At 43.5% G+C, this 19,325-nt stretch overlaps 1 protein-coding gene and 1 long non-coding RNA gene across 5 annotated transcripts in view; one reads left to right on the forward strand and one right to left on the reverse strand.

Moving 5' to 3' along the window:
• The window catches only part of DLGAP3 (DLG associated protein 3), a 307,850-nt gene that overhangs the window by 129,670 nt on the left and 158,855 nt on the right, over positions 1-19,325 (reverse strand). The gene's annotated exons all lie outside the window — the stretch shown is intronic.
• LOC117663317 (uncharacterized) overlaps positions 18,256-19,325 on the forward strand; it is a 16,396-nt gene continuing 15,326 nt past the window's right edge. Inside the window, exon 1 of the long non-coding RNA XR_004590675.2 lies at positions 18,256-18,331. This is a non-coding gene — a long non-coding RNA (uncharacterized LOC117663317). The remainder of the gene's footprint in view (positions 18,332-19,325) is intronic.

The raw sequence follows: 19,325 nt of genomic DNA on the forward strand, positions 1-19,325 counted from the left end.
TCCGAAGAAGTTTCTGGCATCAGTTTGAATATAAATTGCATGGCTCTCCGTGGAATCTTCAGAGAGCAGAGAGAATGTCTTTCAACCACAAGAAGAAAAGCCACTACAATGGCAAATGTCTATAGAGATTCTCGGTCATCCAGGACATGGTTGTCCCAAAGGTGCTTTTTTCAGGAGGCAACTGGACTTTCTGGTTTTTCTTGGAAGACGTTTCGCTTCTCATCCAAGAAGCTTCTTCGGCTCAGAGATGAAGAAGCTACTTGGATGAGAAGTGAAACCTCTTCAAAGAAAATAGTAGTAACTGTGAGAGGGATCTTGGAGTCCTAGTGGACAACCATTTAAATATGAGCCAGCCGTGTGCAGCAGCTCCCAAGAAAGCCAATACAGTTCTGGGCTGCATAAACAGAGGGATAAAATCAAGATCATGTGAAGTGTTAATACCACTTTATAATGCCTTGGTAAGGCCACACTTGGAATGCTGTATCCAGTTTTGGTTGCCACGATGTAGAAAAGATGTGGAGACTCTAGAAAGAGTGCAGAGAAGAGCAACAAAGATGATTAGGGTACTGGAGGCTAAAACAGATGAAGAATGGTTGCAGGAACTGGGTATGTCTAGTTTAATGAAAAGAAGGACTAGGGGAGACATGATAGCAGTCTTCCAGTATCTCAGGGGTTGCCACAAAGAAGAGGGAGTCAGGCTATTCTCCAAAGCACCTGAGGGCAGGACAAGAAGCCATGGGTGGAAACTAATCAAGGAGAGAAGCAACCTAGAACCAAAGAGAAATTTCCTGACAGTTAGAACAATTAATCAGTGGAACAACTTGCCTCCAGAAGTTGTAAATGATCCAACACTGGAAGTTTTTAAGAAGATGTTGGATAACCATTTGTCTGAAGTGTTGTAGGTTTTCCTGTCTAAGCAGGGGGTTGGACTAGAAGACCTCCAAGGTCCCTTCCAACTCTGTTATTCTAAAATTCTAAATTCTAAAAATAAAAAAGTCCATCTGTCTCTTGAAAAAAGCATATTTGGGACACGACAATGGCAACACACCTAGTCCTTCACTCATGACCATCATTGGGACCAGAATTTCTGTTGCTAAGCAAGCTGGTTGTTAAGTGAGTTATACCCAATTTTATGACCTTTTTTGCCATGGTTGATAGGCAAAACACTGCAGTTGTTAAGCAAATCATGCAGTCGTTAAGTAAATTTGGCTGTTGTGACCCAGGCTTCTTGAGTCATTAGAACACATGAGTAGTCCCAAAAGCCTCTTTTATTGCAACAGCTGTGAATTCTGTTCATTCACAGATGAGTCCCTATTAGTTATAAAGAGTCCTTGGGGTAATCACCCACCTTTATCTCCCTTGACATGCTGCCGAAGACCTAATAGGCAAAAGCCACACGGAGGCCAGAATCAAACAGAACTTCAGGCTTTAAGCTGAACAGAATGAACAAACGTTGCTTCCTGCAAAGGCCCACATGCCTTTGCTCCTCTTTTAAACCTTATGGGAGTGGCCAATTATCTCCTGGCCTTACTCCCGAGTCATCCCTTTTGCTTTAGCTGCTCTTGCCTTCTGGCAGCTCTGTGCATGCATGCACTAGAAACAGGCTCCTCCTGTTCCTCTACCTCTCTGCTGTCCAACTCTGGAGGCTCCGGAGTCCATGCATCACTCCCAGATGGCCATGGCCCCATCTCTGCCTCCGATGCAGAGCCCTCGACCAGGCCTTCCCCAGACTCCAGGACTGGCCCATGTTCCTCCCCAGCCTCCTCACTGTCTGACTCTGCTGCCAGTTCTGCAGGCTGCTGGCGGACCACAACACTGGCTTCCCCCATTGACTTTTCTTGTCAGAAGCCAGCTGAGAAGGCTGCATGTGGTGATCATGTGGACCCTGGATGCTGCAACCATTGTAAATATGTGTTGATTGCCAAGCGCCCAAATTTTCATCACATGACTGTGGGGGGGTGCTTCAATAGTTGTAAGTGCGAGGGCCAGTCATAAGTCACTTGTTTGGTGCCATTGTAACTTTAAATGGTCACTAAATGAATAGTAGCAAATCAAAGACTATCTATAGCAGGGGTCTCCAACCTTGGCAACTTTATGACTTGTGGACTTCAACTCCCAGAATTCCTCAGCCAGCTAAGCTATCAACGTTGTTGTCCGACAAAGAGGCCATGAGCCGTTGCTGGTCTGTTTTAAGCCTTATGGGAGGGGCCAATCATCTCCTGGCCTTACTCCCGAGTTGTCCGTTTTGCTTTAGCTGCTCTTGCCTTCTGGCAGCTCTTCTCATGCGTGCACTAGGAACAGGCTCCTCCTGTTCCTCTGCCTCTCTGCTGTCAGCCTCTGGAGGCTCCAGAGTCCGCACACCACTCCCAGATGGCCCTGGCCCCATCTCTGCCTCCGATGCAGAGCCTTCTGGGCCTTCCAAGCCTCCAGGACTGGCCCATGGTCCTCCGCAGCCTCCTCACTGTCTGACTCCGCTGCCACCTCCGCAGGCTGCTGGCGGATCACAACATTACCCATGGGTGGGATTCAGCCTATTCGGACCTGTTCGGACGAATTGGTTGCTCTGACAATTAGCTGAGAGCGAACAGATTCACTCTGACGATCATGTGGGCCCATCCTGCCCTATACTGACCTTTATTTTCTTTTTTTGAAGCCCAGCTGATCGGCGTGGCAGAGCGGATTTCTGCGCCTCAGCTGTTTTACTCACTGGGCCTGCAGTTGAAGGTAAGTTTTAGACCGGTTTGGAAATGAACCGCGTGCGCTCAGCAAACGGATTGTTACACCGGTTGAATCAATTTTTTTTTACTACTGGTTCTGTGGGCGTGGCTTGGTGGGCATGGTGTGGCTTGGTGGGTGTGGCAGGGGAAGGATACTGCAAAATCCCCATTCCCTCCCCACTCCTGGGGGAAGGATATCGCAAAATCTCCATTCCCACCCCACTCTGGGGCCGGCCAGAGGTGGCATTTGCTGGTTCTCCGAACTGTTCAAAATCTCCGCTACCGGTTCTCCAGAACTTGTCAGAACCTGCTGGATTTCACCCATGGTTTAGGCATTTAGTTAAGATGCTAGCTTAAACAGAGGTTTGATGATTCCTTACTTTTCCATTTTAACCTCTTTTTCTTTGCACTTCACTGATTAAAAAAAAAAGATATTATTAAAAATGTTGAGATTGAGATCTCAACATGGCTGCCGCAGTGAGCCTGGTCAATCCCTAAACATCTTGGATAAACAAGGAAAGTGGTTTTCCTCAGAATCCCAGTGGGAGTGTCCAAAGACAGTCCTATCGATGCATATGATAGTAGAGGCTGGTGCTTTGCTTTTCACAGGCCAGTTCCCTATTTATTAAAGAATTAAATTAATTAATTAAAAATAGGTATGACAAAGGGCTTGGAGACACCAAGGGAGAAATTTCAGGGGTACTTTCAGGACCTTAGAGCTGCCTACCTCTGGCCATGGGGTCACTGTAGCTTATTCAGAGCAAACATCAATCAGAACCATGGACAGCTCTCAAGGTCTTCAGCTGAAAACTCTAAGGCAGGGGTCCTCAAACTACAGCCCAGGGGCCAGATGCAGCCCGCCAAAGCCATTAATCTGACCCGCACAGGACCATGAGGCTGCCCCGCCCACATCGTCCTGCCTACTCGCTGGCCCCCACCCACCTTCTGGAGGATGGGGAGGCCAAAAACTGGACATGTGGAGGCCTCTGGAGGCCAAAATGAAGTCATTTTTGGGCAGCAGAGAGGTACTGGAGGTCGGGGAGGCCAAAAAGAGGATGCATGGAGGCCTCTGAAGGCCAAAAACAGGCCCGTTTTTTGTGTCTCCAGCCTCCAGAGAGAGAGAGAGAGAGAGAGGGAGACACACACACATAAATAGAAGTTCCTCATACACATCCCAAGGCAGCCACATCCCTTCACTATCCTGCTTTCCACCCTCAGGAGCATAACAAATTAAAGTTTAATTTGTGTGTATTGTTTGGACTGCTAAATTGGCCATGCCCACCCAGTCACATGACCACCTAGCCATGCCCACCCAGCTGATCTGGCCCCTGAACAGTCTGAGGGGCCATGAATTGGCCCTCTGTTTAAAAAAAATTGAGGACCCCTCTCTAAGGGAAAGAGATCCTATCTATAGAAGGTCAACTGGGGTCTTGGTTGGTAGGCTAGAGCTTGGTTTTCCATTGGATCCACTCTTCTTGAATGGCAGCTGGATATCTTATAATTTCATGCAGTGCCATACTTATCGCTGGGGGAATAAATGAAAGTATGAAGAAGTTACCACTCTTCCATAGTGGGCAGGGTTGAATTTTTCCATCTATGTGCATGTAGAAACCTCGCCACAGTAATCAATAGATGCCACCTTGAATTTCTTGGCCCTCCTTGTGAGCCCTTGACTCATTCTCAGGTCAGATACCCACTGCTAGGAAAGGAAGGGTGTTCAAGATACAGTATAGTTAATTAAGCACCTGATTAAATTTGGCAGCAGCTGCTGGCCCTGATTGGGAAAAAAACAAGGGAAAGAACAGGACTGCTGCTGATGTTGCAGTTGGGAAGCTGGCGATGCTAGGATTATTTTGGGGAGGGGGGGAATAAATTCTCCACTTCAGCATTCTTTCTTAATGACCCATTTGTTTCTTGGCTCACTAACATTTTAGGAGATAAGGGAGCTGCCATGAACCACAGCTGTACAGCTATTCCTTCCAGGGTACTAGGAATTTACCAATATCTCTTTTTTCTTCTCACCAGGTTAGAAAAGAAATTAACGGCAAAACTCTTAGGAGTTGCCAAATAGGAGCATCCACAGGTATAGGTCGAAAAAGTCAAGATAGCAGCTGTGATACAGTACTGCAACCCAACAAGACAGACACAGACTTCCAATTGCTACCAACCTGCCTTCCATGGAGGACCTGTATACTGCACGAGTCAAAAAGAGGGCTGTGAAAATATTTACAGACCCCTCGCATCCTGGACATAAACTGTTTTAACTCCTACCCTCAAAATGAGGCTATAGAGCACTGCACACCAGAACAAGTAGACACAAGGACAGTTTTTTCCCGAACGCCATCACTCTGCTAAACAAATAATTCCCTCAACACTGTCAAACTATTTTATATAAGTCTGCACTATTATTAATCTTCTCATCGTTCCCACCACCCATCTCCTCCCACTTATGACTGTATGATTGTAACCTTGTTGCTGGTAGCCTTACGATTTATATTGAATGTTTCCTAATATGATTTGATTGCTTATTTGTACCCTATGACTATCATTAAGTGTTGTACCTTCTGATTCTTGATGAATGTATCTTTTCTTTCATGTATGCTGAGAGTGTATGAACCAAGACAAATTCCTTGTGTGTCCAATCAAACTTGGCCAATAAAAAATTCTGTTCTGTTCTGTTCTGTTCTGTTCTGTTCTGTTCTGTTCCGTTCCATTCTTCCATTCCATTCCATTCCATTCCATTCCATTCCATTCTCATAGAATAATAGCGTTGGAAGGGACATTGGAGGTCTTCTAGTCCAACCCTCCAAGCAGGAGACCTTATACCATTACAAACAAATGGTTGTCCAGTCTCTTCTTAAAATCCTCCAATTATGGGACACCCACAACTTCTGAAGGCAAGCTGTTCCACTGTTTGATTGTTCTCACCATTAGGAAATTTCTCCTTAGTTCAAGGTTACTTCTCTCCTTGATTAGTTCCTATCCATCAGTTCTTGTTCTGCTTTCTGGTGTTTTGGAAAATAGGCTGATGCCCTCTCTGTTTTTAACTTGGTTAAAAAAGGGATGTGTTGTTTATATGTGAAAACCATTTCTGAATTTTGTGCTCAAAACAGAAAAAAAACCATGAAATTTTGATTTTGGGTTTTGATGGGTGGATTAGTTTGTTGTTATACAAATGGCTAATATTTACTAAAAAAGTAAAGTAAAATTCTTGTATTTTACTGCACCAAAAAAAAAAGTTGGAAATCACCGTTTTCCTTTCCCTTACTTCACATTTCTTTCCCCTTTCTTTTCCCTTCCCCATTTCCCCTTTGTTTCTCTTTGTATTTTATATTGCAACTTTAAAAAAAAAGGGGGGGAGGGAAGGGATGACACTTTGATTGTGGGGTTCACAGTTGCCATCTTTCATTTTTTTTAACCTCTCTGGGCTGTGTTGTGGCCCGCCAGCAGCCAGCAGATCTGGCAGCAGATTCGGACAGTGAGGAGGTTGGGGAGGAACGTGGGCCAGTCCTGGAGTCTGGGGAAGGCTCAGATGAGGGCTCTGAGTCAGAGGCAGAGAGGGGACCAAGACCATCTGGTAGTTATTTACTGCCTCCGGAGCCTCCGGAGTCTGACATCAGGAGGCAGAAGAACAGCTGGAGCCTGTTCCCAGTGTGTGCATGCACAGAGCTGCCAGAAGACAGGAAGAATTAAGAAAACAGGGTCGACTTGGAAGTAAGGCTTGGTGATGATTGGCTCCTCCCATAAGTCATGAAAGAGGAGCAAAGAGGACGTGAGCTTTTGCAGGAAGCAATTAGTTCATCTGGTTGGTTCAAGCTTTGGAAAGTTCTGTTTGACTCTGTGCTAAGTTTGGCCTTGCCCTGCATCTGGAAATTAGTTCTCTGGCAGCATTCCAAGGGAGATGAGGTGGGTGTTTGTAAACATTCCCCTGAAAGACTGTTTGTGAAAACTTTTGGACTGGGAATGACAATTATTCACAGCTGTATGAATAAAAGAGGTTTGCCGGGACTAAGATTGTACTTTATGCTTTCTAAGGAAGCCTAGGTCAGAACAGGCTGACCCTGTTGCTGGATCTGCCGAAATGGGAGAAAGAAGATCATTTTAATAGCGTCTATTGCCTACCTGGAACTTGGATAGAAAAAAGTGAAATAATATTTGATAAGAAATAATATTTGATGGAAGAGTTATGATTCTGAGGCCTACAAACAAACACCTCTTGGGAATCCTCTCTTTCTTTCGTTCATGTAAATGAGGGATAGTTCCATTCAAAGGAAAGATTATACTGAGGAATTTTTCATATCGAAAAACAAAAGCCTCATGAAAATTTGAATGAAAAAGGTATTTTGGGGAGATTAAAACCACATATATTGGAAGAAACCCTGTACCTATGTTGTATTAAAAGTCCATATATTGTAGATAGCGATAGAAAAAGAATGTGATGTGGGTTTACATCTTGAGTAAAAAAAAAAATCCAGAAAAGAGGCACAATAGATAGAAAAGCTGCCTTATCAATGCAGACAGTATAATATAGATAATATCGATTTGCATATATATTTGTCAGAAGACTAGCTCTAGTTTTAGATAGAAATCAATTCTTTTTAGGTCTGTTTTATCCAGTTACTGGGAGCGTGATATATACAGTTTGACCATTAATGCATAAAACATAACATTTTGCATAATACCTTATAAACTTATGGATAAGCTGAGAATTTTAGGGGCCAAAATACATTTTAAAAAATGGATTTACATTATCTGCAGATGGGCTTATTGAAATGCATACACATTAATCTTTCTTAAAATGTCCTGTATTTCCCATATATAAGAAGTCCATCTGTAGATAAGCAAAGTTTTACAGGTAGTTCTTGACCTATCGCCATGATGGAGCCTGCCCATTACGGTCGTATGTCATGACAGTTATAAAACGGATCGATTACCTGACTGACTTGCTATTGTGCTCTCTTTTGCAGCAGTCATTAAGTGAACGTGGTTGTTGTTAAGCGAATGCTGAGGTCATCAAGGAAACCCATGGTTTGCTAAGTCGCAGTTTTGCCAAAAACTGAAAGTAACTTCTGGTTTCCAGCAAAAACATTGTAAAACACGATAACGTGACTACAGGATGCAGAGAATGGCTGCAAATGCAGCCATGTTGACGAGGGCTTGAAGTGCAGTCACATGACCACATGGAGCAGTGATGGTTAACCTTTTCGGCACCGAGTGCCGAAACTGGAGCACACATGCCAGAGCGCGGGAACCTGGAAGAGACCAGCTGGCCAGTGCACATGTGTGCAGGATCAGCTGGTCGGCATGCGACCGAACCCGGAAGAGCAGCTGGCAACAGCACCAGAGGTGGGTTTCAGCAGGTTCTGACCAGTTCTGAAGAACCGGTAGTGGAAATTTTGAGTAGTTTGGAGAACCGGTAGTAAAAATTCTGACTGGCCCCACCCCCATCTATTCTCTGCCTCCCAAGTCCCAGCTGATAAGGGAGGGAATGGGGATTTTGCAGTAACCTTCCCCTGGAGTGGGGTGGGAATGGAGATTTTACAGTATCCTTCCCCTGCCACGCCCGCCAAGCCATACCCACAGAACCGGTATTTAAAAAAATTGAAACCCACCACTGGACAGCACGCATGTGCACAGAGAGGGCTCTGCATGACACCTATGGGAATTTCAGAAATGGCTAATAGCTCCCTTTTTGCAGGCAGGTCACTAACTGACTGGTCATATGTGAAGAACGACATGTAACTAAAATTCTACGGAAAATGCAGGTTGACTTATCAGTGAGTAGTGAATTTTTCATGGTATTTGGTTAAAAAATTGAGGGATGGCTGACACTTCCTTTCCCGCAAGGAAATCTGAACTTCTTATTCAGAATCAGACCTTCTGAGCGGGATCCTGATGGAACAGCCATGTTCCTGAGATCAGGCTCGGAAGAAGATGGATGCCTTTGTTGAGTCTTTGCTCTCAGTCTCCTTAATTAAAACCTAACCGCACATAATTGCATCTGTGCATAGAGATAACTTCCATTAGTCTAACCTTTGTTTAGATGGTGTGCCAAAATGAAAGTGAACACAACATTGATTAAGAGTAGATTCGTGACTGATAAAAGGAAACACTTCTTAGACCTGGGTATTGTTGAGTTGATGGAACCAGTCCAGAAGACGAGGCAAAAGATCATATGAAGAATGGTTGCTGGAACTGGGTTTGTCTAGTGTAAGGAAAAGAAGGACTAGGGGAGACAAGATAGCAGTCTTCCAATATCTCAGGGGTTGCCACAAATAAGAGGGAGTCAGGCTATTCTCCAAAGCACCTGAGGGCAGGACAAGAAGCAACGGGTGGAAACTCATCAAGGAGAGAAGCAGCTTAGAACTAAGGAGAAATTTCCTGACAGAACAATTAATATTGTTCATCAGTATGAACACTAAGGCTGAGTAAATACAACATGCTAAACTAGGTTAATGTAGGCAACCAGGTTAAGCTATAACAGTGTGTCTTGGCACTGCATGTTGTATGAACGTGGCAATTCCTTTTTGTTATACTATGTTCAAGTTTTAGGGTTTATCCAATTAACATCTCTGCTGCAGCTCTGAGATGGGCCACTTACTATTTGGGTGGGTGAGGGATGGACATGTCCTCAGAATTCAGCTTCCATCCTGGCGCCACTCTGATGCTAAGGTTGGATCAAAAAGATGGCCAGGAAAGTGGTGCTTCCAAGCAGATATGGTTCATCTGAAGTTTTAGTTTGAGGTTCTGAGCTGAACCTCCAAATGGATTCAAAGTCAATTGAACATCGCTAAATTGATCTAATGATTTGACAGCCTTTTGAAAACAAAGTGCAACGACAGAAATTGATACAATATAATAAGTGATAGAAATAAATAACAATATTCTGTGTGCCATAAGTAAGTGTTCTCTGGTAGAATGAACAGGTGGAGAGCATCCTGAAGGACTAGAAAGGAGGAGAACCTGAAGGAGAACCATAAATAGTTCCTCTGGGAATTGGGTGGTCATTGCTGTGTTTCTGTGGATATCTAAAGCAGGGATCTGCAACCTTAAATTTTCAAAGAGCCATTTGGACCTGTTTCCCACAGAAAAGAAAACACCGGGAGCCACAAAACCCTTCCCATGCCTGAATATTTATTGAGCAGCCACAAAACTAGCATATGTAGTTGAATTAAACGTTCTGTTTTCTTCTGAAACTTTTCTTTTCTTCGATTTATCCATGGATGGCCTACTGGGGGTTGAAAATAAATCAATAAATCACATGCCTGTGGGTGTCGCGCATTGGTGGTTGTGATGCATATTTTGAGTGACAGGGAGCCGCAGCAGAGTGGTGAAAGAGCCACATGTGGCTCCATAGCCGCAGGTTGCTGACCCCAGATCTAAAGGTAAAACTAAAGGTTTCCCTCGCACATATGTGCTAGTCGTTCCCGACTCTAGGGGGCAATGCTCATCTCCGTTTCAAAGCTGAAGAGCCAGTGCTGTCCGAAGATGTCTCCGTGGTCATGTGGCCAGCATGACTCAACACCAAAGGCACATGGAACGCTGTTCCCTTCCCAATTTTTCTACTTGCATTTTTTACAAGCTTTTGAACTGCTAGGTTGGCAGAAACTGGGACAAGTAACAGGATCTCACCCCGTTATGCGGCACTAGGGATTCGAACCGCTGAACTGCTGACCTTTCGATCAACAAGCTCAGCATCTTAGCCACTGAACCACCGCGTGCCTCGATAGTGAATATCTATAGGACCCTAAAATTCCAATTTGACTTATCTAGCTTCTTCTGCACTGCTACCTGCTCTTTCCCTAGATGTCAGGAACCCAGAAAACACATACATGTCAGGCACACCTCCAAAGTTGTCCATGCAAACCTTTGCAAAGTTTCTGAGCATAGGCCTCTGAGAGGCGAGAGGGGTATGGCTTGGTCGCTAGGATAGAAAAAAGATGTTGAAACCCTAAAAAGAGTGTAGAGAGGATAAGGATCTGGAGGCTAAACCATACGATGAGTGGTTAAGGGAACTAGACATGTCCAGCCTGGCAAAGAAGAGGATTAGGAGTAACATGATACCAGTGGTGGGGTGCCCCCGGTTCAAACCGGTAGTTAAAAATGCTTTAAAAAGTAAAAAAAAAAAAAAGAGTTCCGACAATCGTATGTCGCTCAGCGGATCGTCGGAACTTTTTTTGTTTACTTTTTAGGCATTTTTTTTACTACTGATTCGGGTGAATAAGTAATAAAAAAATGCTTTAAAAAAGTAAAAAAAAAAAAAAAAGGCTCCGACAATCACAGCTGTGCCACACGGTCGTCGGAACCTTTTTTTAAAAAACTTTTTAAAAGCATTTTTTACTACCTATTCGCCTGAGCTGGTAGTAAAATATGCTTTAAAAAGTTTTAAGAAAGGTTCCCATGCACGCCACAGCTGATCACCACCCCCCTGCGCTGTTCTACTTACCTTCCCAAGCCTCCTTTTGGTGCGCACTGCACATGTGCGTGCACAGTGCACGTTTGGCGCATGGCATGCATGCACGGCCAGCGAACCGGTAGTAAACCGGTTCAGATTTCACTACTGCTGTAGTGGCAATGCAGAAGATAATTGTTATTCCAAGAAGTTTAGTGACACATTCTGCTTCGTAGTAAGGAAAGTCTAGAAATTTAGAGCTCATTCTGAACTAACCTGCTTGATTAGTTTTACTCTTATTTACTGAATAAAGGAGAAGGGGGAAGAATCGTTATGTAGGTTCAAAGCTTTCCCCACTGTGAAAATCTCAGACTTTTGATTCCTATTCCAGAGTCATGGGACACCCAGGCTTTGTAGTCTCCTGACAAGAGCATGGCCATGAAATCACAGTGTCAGGTTTTGATTAAAAATGTTATAGAATAGAATAGAATAACAGAGTTGGAAGGGACCTTGGAGGTCTTCTAGTCCAACTCCCTGCCCAGGCAGGAAACCCTACACCAACTTCAGACAAATGGTTATCCAACATCTTCTTAAAAACTTCCAGTGTTGGAGCATTCACAACTTCTGGAGGCAAGTTGTTCCACTGATTAATTGTTCTAACTGTCAGGAATTTTTTCCTTAGTTCTAAATTGCTTCTCTCCTTGATCAGTTTCCATCCATTGCTTCTAGTTCTACCCTCAGGTGCTTTGAAGAATAGCTTGACTCCCTCTTCTTTGTAGAAACCCCTGAGATATTGGAAGACTGCTATCATGTCAACCCTAATCCTTCTTTTCATTAAACTAGACATACCCAGTTCCTGCAACTGTTCTTCATATGTTTTAGCCTCCAGTCCCCTAATCATCTTTGTTGCTCTTCTCTGCACTCTTTCTAGAGTCTCCACATCTTTTTTACATTGTGGCGACCAAAACTGGATGCAATATTCCAAGTGTGGCCTTATCAAGGCATTATAAAGTGGTATTAACACTTCACATGATCTTGATTCTATCCCTCTGTTTATGCAGCCCTGTTTATGGTTGTTTGCTGGGAGCTCTTGCATGGAACCTAGTGTTGGTTACTGTTGAAAAATTGGTTCACCCTTGTGGTACCGTTGCTGTGCTGGCAGCTTGCAAGAGATTTGGGTATTATCTTGCTTGGTACGTATGCTTTATCATGTTATGCTTTTCAATTTATTTGCTTGAGCTAATAATAAAGCTTAAAATCCCTTTGTTTACTGGTGTGCTTATTATCTCCAGATCCAAAAGAACCAATTGCTTGGGCACTTGATCACTGCCTTGAACTTAGGAAAACACTAGGAATGTGAGTGGTAATGCTAGGGCAAACCCTTTGTCATTCGTCCTGGCTTGCTGTGAATATAAAGAGTAAAGAGCCTTGGTGGCGCAGCAGACTAAAGTGCTGTTAAAGTAGTACTTAGCTGCCAGCTGCCTGCAATTACTGCAAATTCAAATCTCACCAGGCTCAAGGTTGACTCAGCCTTCCATCCTTTCAAAGGTAGGTAAAATGAGGACCCGGATTGTGGGGGCAATAAGCTGACTTTGTATAAAAAAGAACACTGCTTGGGGGCGGCAGAAAGCCCTACTAAGCAGGTATATACAAAAGTATGAAGGCTATTGCTTAACGTATTGTAAGCCGCCCTGAGTCTCTGGAGAAGGGCGGCATATAAATCGAACCAATAACCAATAATAATAATGTCTCTGCTTCTCAACATTTTTTCTCTGTCCCATCCTGGATCAGCTTTGGGGATTTTGGTGTGCAAAACGGATGCCCTACAACGGAGCTAGGGCTCTTTCCTATGATCATCTGTTCAATTTATGCCCAGAGACATTTGTTCTGGAAACGTTTGCTCTCAAAGTGGGACTTCGACCTGCTTGATCGCTGGGGGGCAGAAGGGGGGGCAGCAGGGAGGAATACCTTTATCCTAACAAGAATGTGTCAATCTTTAGATCCACAATTGGCAAGAAGACAAGCCTACCTTGAACAGCAGTGGCTGAAAAAAAAAAAAAGACAACTTCTAAGAGGCTACAAAGCAGGGAGTTCACGAGCCCACAGGGGTATTGGCTTGGAAATCAAAAGGAAGGAGACAAAGGTGGAGTGATAGAAAAGCAAAATAGCTCCCCTGGAAGAACAAGGGAGCGTGAGATGTTTGCTCATTGATCTTGAAAAGCTGAAGAGATGGAATTGGCTCAACAGCAATCAGTGCAATGCTACTTCTACAATCCTTCAATTTTTATTTTTTTTGCTCTGCACACATGGTTCCTTTTTGTCTCTGAAGGCACTCATGGATGACCATTGATTCAGAGCTTACAAGCCAGGCCAAGTAGAGGAAGATTTAGTTGTCCAGATAGATACAGATGGCCAACAAATACATATGTTGTGAATCATGCATCAACCCAGAGGTGAAATCCAGCAGGTACGAACAGGTTCTGGAGAACCGGTAGCGGAAATTTTGAGTAGTTCAGAGAACCGGCAAATATCACCTCTGGCTGGCCCCAAAGTGGGGTGGGAATGAAGATTTTGCAATATCCTTCCCCTGGAGTGGGGAGGGAATGGGGATTTTGCAGTATCTTCCTCTGCCACGCCCACCAAGCCACGCCCACCAAGCCACTACCTCGCCCATCAAGCCACGCCCACAGAACCGGTAGTAAAAAAATTTGAATTCCACCACTGCATCAACCCATAATTATTGGGAAAAATAAAAATGAGTTGGGAAAGATGCCTCGTTCAAGGAATTCCATTCATTTTGGTTCTCCAAGATATAATTGATCAGGCATAATCTGAAGGTACCCAAAGGAAGAGGCACTGTTTGTAGGCACCTATCTGCTCCCCATTTCAAATGTCAAAAGGCATTCTTATCATTTATTTTATTTAGAGCCAGTTATTGTTAGCCCTTTGAGGTAGGCTAAATCAGGAAAACAGACACAAGAAGTCCCAGAGGTATTCTTTATTGATCTACTATTATGGCATGTGAGAATGACCTTGGGAGATTTTTCTCCCAGATGACATCTTTACTCCTCTGCGATGATTGTAGAGTTGGGTACTTCATTATTCTGGGTGTTGTGGGAACTCAAGTCACTCACTTAACAGGTTGTGGGAACTGGGCTATCATGATAAATCACCATCAGTTATTTGTTTGGACACAGATTGTTAGGTGAACGCAGCCTTGTGCTTACTTAGCTCAGAATTAATGTTAAGGAAGTTATATGAACCCAACCTTTGTGCAGCCTTCTACCCTGTTTTCCCCAAAATAAGACATTCCCTGATAATAAGCTCATTCGGGCTTTTGAGTGCATGGCAATAAGGCCAAGTGCTTATTTCAGGGTTCAAAAAAATATAAGACAGGGTCTTATTTTCGGGGAAACATGGTAGCTGTTGCATAATTCAGCATTCCTGCTTGTTGGCCTCAGTAAAAGTTTGGATGAGGTGGTGATCTGACAACAATGAGAGGTGTCTGTGTGGTACACCCCTTTATCTAAACTAGCATCGGTCTCCGAATATACTGTGTGGCAATTCTCTTCAAGACTGAGAATTGTTTTCAAATACACCTAGACGACGATAAATTTCCAGCATTTGTGACATTAACTAATGTGATTCCTCTCCTGATCACTAAAGTTTGCTTTGTGTTGTCACCTATACTCAGATTTAACAAACCGGCGTTCTCTACTTTCCTTGCAGTTCAGACAAGGAGACAGAGCAGTATCCATCTTCTTTCCTTGCATGTTTTTTAAAATAATAAACTTTAGTGGTGTCAACTCCAGTTACTGTGTTGACAAATTTTGTTCCCTGCCAGACTCCATCCATCAAATGTGAGCTAAAACTGCACGAGTCAAGAAGAGGGCTGTGAAAGTATTTACAGACCCCTCGCATCCTGGACATAAACTGTTTCAATTCCTACCCTCAAAATGATGCTATAGAGCACTGCACACCAGAACAACTAGACACAAGGACAGTTTTTTCCCGAACGCCATCACTCTGCTAAAGAAATAATTCCCTCAACACTGTCAAACTATTTACTAAGTCTGCACTACTATTAATCTTCTCACCATTCCTTCTCTTCTCTTCTTCTCCTCTTCTCCTCTTCTCTTCTCCTCTCCTCTCCCCTTTCCTCCCCTCTCCCCTCTTGCTTTTCCTTCTCTTCTTTTCCCTCTCTTTCCGCCTCTTCCTCCCCTCCCCTCCCCCCCGCTCCCCTTTTGGCAGAACAAAAAGTACATTTTATTATTAAGGAAAGTTCAAGACACCGAACATGTAGAACCTTTGGTTGTTGTTTGAGAAAAAAACAGTAAGAGGCATTCTTTCTAAACTCTGAGACCATGACAGCTTCTTCACAAACCAACTACTACTACAACAACAAAAGCCATTTATTAGATTTATGTTCTGTACTACATTCAGGAGATTGTGGGAGTCTACTTCTAGGTTAGTGAGGCTGAGAGAGGTAATGACTGGTCGAAAGTCACCCAGGGAGCTTCTGTGGTTGTGAAAGGACTGGGGATTAAAATTTAGCTTTCTCCAATACGCATCCAATTTGTAGAGGTAAGCATACTAAAAAGCAGAGACATCACCCTGACAACAAAAGTGTGTATAATCAAGGCGATGGTTTTCCCAGTTGCAATGGATGGCTGTGAAAGTTGGACCATAAGGACGGCTGAGCACCAAAGAATTGAGGCCTTTGAACTCTGGTGCTGGAGAAGATTCCTGCGAGTCCCTTCGACTGCAAGGTGACCCAACTGGTCAGTCCTAGAGGAGATCAACCCTGACTGCTCTTTAGAAGGCCAGGTCCTGAAGATGAAACTCAAACACTTTGGCCACCTAATGAGAAGGAAGGACTCACTGGAGAATAGCTTGATGCTGGGAACGATTGAGGGCAAAAGAAGAAGGGGACGGCAGAGAAGGAGGTGGCTGGATGGAGTCACTGAAGCAGTCAGCGTGAGCTTAAATGGACTCCAGAGGATGGTAGAGGACAGGAAGGCCTGGAGGAACGTTGTCCATGGGGTTGTGATGGGTCAGACACGACTTCACAACTAACAACAACAACATGTAGAGGTAAGCATGCTCCATCTCTGTGAGATAAATCTAACAATGTGCTAATTTCATCCAGAGACAAACTTGTGAGATGGCCTTGGCTGAAAGAAAGAAACTGATCTAAATTGATCCAGGGAGCCTCCATGATTGACAGGGTATCGGAACTTAGATCTGCTGCTCCTTCTTTAACACCTTCATTGTGACAACCAACTGCATCCATCCATTCCACATGGAACTCTCCCCAACTGATGCTTTTTTGTATCATCAGAAGAGGTTCCCCTGTCATTTCCTGCCTGGGAGACCCTGGCTTCACCTTCCACAGAAACGTAGCAGAAATGTAGTCCCTGATTTTATCGCCACCCAAACAGACAGGTTTGACGATGCCCCTGAATAAGTCTGCTCAGCAATTTGAAAGCATCAACTGTTGAGATGAATAGCAAAGTCAAAGTCAGTGCATTTCACCAGGACCTACTTTTTAGAACAGAGGTCTCCAACCTTGGCAACTTTAAGCCTGGCAGACTTCAAGTCCCAGAATTCCACAGCCAGCAAAGCCTCACAATCATTTCACCCTGCAGTAAACCACAATACAATCCTAATTACTAAGACGCACCTTTCCCCCCCAAAAGGGGGTGAAAATTTAGGTCTGTCTTATATACCGAATGTAGCCCCGCCCACCCATTGGCCCCCACCCTTTGGCCTCTGCCTCCCAGCAGTTTACCTCCTTGCAGCAAGCAGCAAGAAGAAACAGCCCCTTTCAGCTTCAGCACAGCCTAATTAGCACAGGTTGATTGGATCAGCTTCCCGACTCTCTGCTGTTTTGCTCTCAGGTGTTTTGCACGGGCCTCTGATGCTTGCTGCAAGGAGGTAAATTGCTGGGAGCAGATTTTTTTTCTTGTGCTAATCAAGCTATGCTGAAAACGAAAATGAAAGTAAAGCAGGCTATTTGCTTTTTGCTGCAACAAGGCAAAATTGCTGGGAGGCAGATTTCTTTTTCTTCTTTTCCTCACCAAAAATGGTAGGTGCGTCTTATAGTCTGGAGTGTCTTATACTCCAAAAAATACATACATACATATATATACATACATATACATACACACACACACACACACACACACACACACACACACACATATTGCTCCTGGAAGCACGAAGCCGAGAACACCAGCCTGAAGATGACGAATGAGACTTCGTCGAAACGTCGCCAAGACACTTCCAATTTTACGTGGGAGAAGACCCGAATAACCAAAGACCTACATACAAACACCCGCGAAAACCTGAGAAAATATATCTATCTATCTATCTATCTATCTATCTATCTATCTATCTATCTATCTATCTATCTATCTATCTATATCTATATCTATATCTATATCTATATCTATATCTATATCTCTATCTATCTATCTATCTATCTATCTATCTATCTATCTATCTATCTATCTATATACATATACATATACATATACATATACATATACATATACATATACATATACATATACATATACATATACATATACATATACATATTACAAACTATTCTAAAAATACGATTTCCAGGTATATTAGTAAAGAAAGAAGCAGACATCTTGTGAGCTCCGGAACTTAAAATTTTAAAAACTTGTATATATATAAAAGGGTGAACTGAGAACCCTAACTCTGATTCACTCCTCCATCTATGTGATCATTCTATATACTATTAAAATTCTCACATCTTTAACTGGGAAAAGCAATGTATCATGGGGCAACAATTTTTGAACCAAAGGATTTCAAATGTGTTCATTTACAGAATGCATTCAAAATCCGGGTCCTATGACTCCTGCGGGATCTAAATTTGGCAAATTTCTGGTTCCTTCAGTGCTACTGCACTGGTGCTGGGAGGTTCAGCAGACTGCCAACATCGTAGCCATCTGGAGACCAGTTAGATCAGCCCCTCTTGTCTAGTTGAAAATAAAATCATCAAATCAAATCAAATCAGTTCAGTTGCATCAACTTAGTACAGGTAATCCTCAACTCGCAAAAGTTCATTTACTGACCATTCTGGACAATTGTAGGTCAAGGACTACCAGTACAGTGAGAACACAGAATAGAAACAAGAATGAAGGAAAATTCAACCCGGTAAAAGATGAAATTAAACAATTACATACAGGTAATCCTCAACTTATAACAGTTCATTTAATGACCATTCAATGTTACAATGGCACTGAAAAAAGTGACTTATGACCGTTTTTCACATTTATGACCGATGCACCATCCCCATGGTCATGTGTTCAAAATTCAGGTGCTTGGCAACTGGTTCATATTTATGACGGTTGCAGTGTCCTGGGGTCATGCGATCCCCTTTTACGACGTTCCCACAAGCAAAGTCAACAGGGAAACCAAATTTACTTAACAACTACGTTGCTAACTTAACAATCGCAGCAATTCATTTAACAACTCTGGCAAGAAAGGTTATTAAAATGGGGCAAAAGTCACTTAAATGTCTCACTTAGTGACAGAAATTTTGGGCTCAACTGTGGTCGTAAACCGAGAACTTAGAACTTAGAATAACTTTATTGTCACTTTGAATGTATACTAATTGGCATACATTAAAATGAAATTTCATGTTGTGGCCCGCCGGCAGCCTGCAGAGCTGGCAGCAGAGTCGGACAGTGAGGAGGTTGGGGAGGAACTTGGGCCAGTCCTGCGGGCTGGGAAAAGCTCGGACGAGGGCTCTGCATCGGAGGCAGAAAGGGGGCCAAGGCCATCTGATACTTATATGCAGCCTCCGGAGTCTGACAGCAGCGAGTCAGAACAGCGGGAGCCTGTTCCTAGTGTGCGCATGCGCAGAGCTGCCAGAAGAGAGGAACAATTAAGTAAACAGGGTCGACTTGGGAGTAAGGCTTGGAGAGGATTGGCCCCTCCCATAAGACATAAAAGAGAAGTGAATGGGACGTGAGCTTTTGCAGGAAGCAATTAGTTCATCTGGTTGGTAAAAGCTTTGGAAAAACTCTGTTGACTCTGTGCTAAGTTTGGCCTTGCCCTGCATGTGGCAATTAGTTCTCTGGCAGCATTCCAAGGGAGATAAGGTGGGTGTTTGTAAACACTCCCGATAGACTGTTTGATAAGTCTTTCGGACTAGGAATGACAATAATTCACAGCCA

Source organism: Pantherophis guttatus, chromosome 10 (genome assembly GCF_059756535.1).
Source record: "Pantherophis guttatus breed Tessera chromosome 10, ASM5975653v1, whole genome shotgun sequence".
Taxonomy (NCBI): domain Eukaryota; kingdom Metazoa; phylum Chordata; class Lepidosauria; order Squamata; family Colubridae; genus Pantherophis; species Pantherophis guttatus.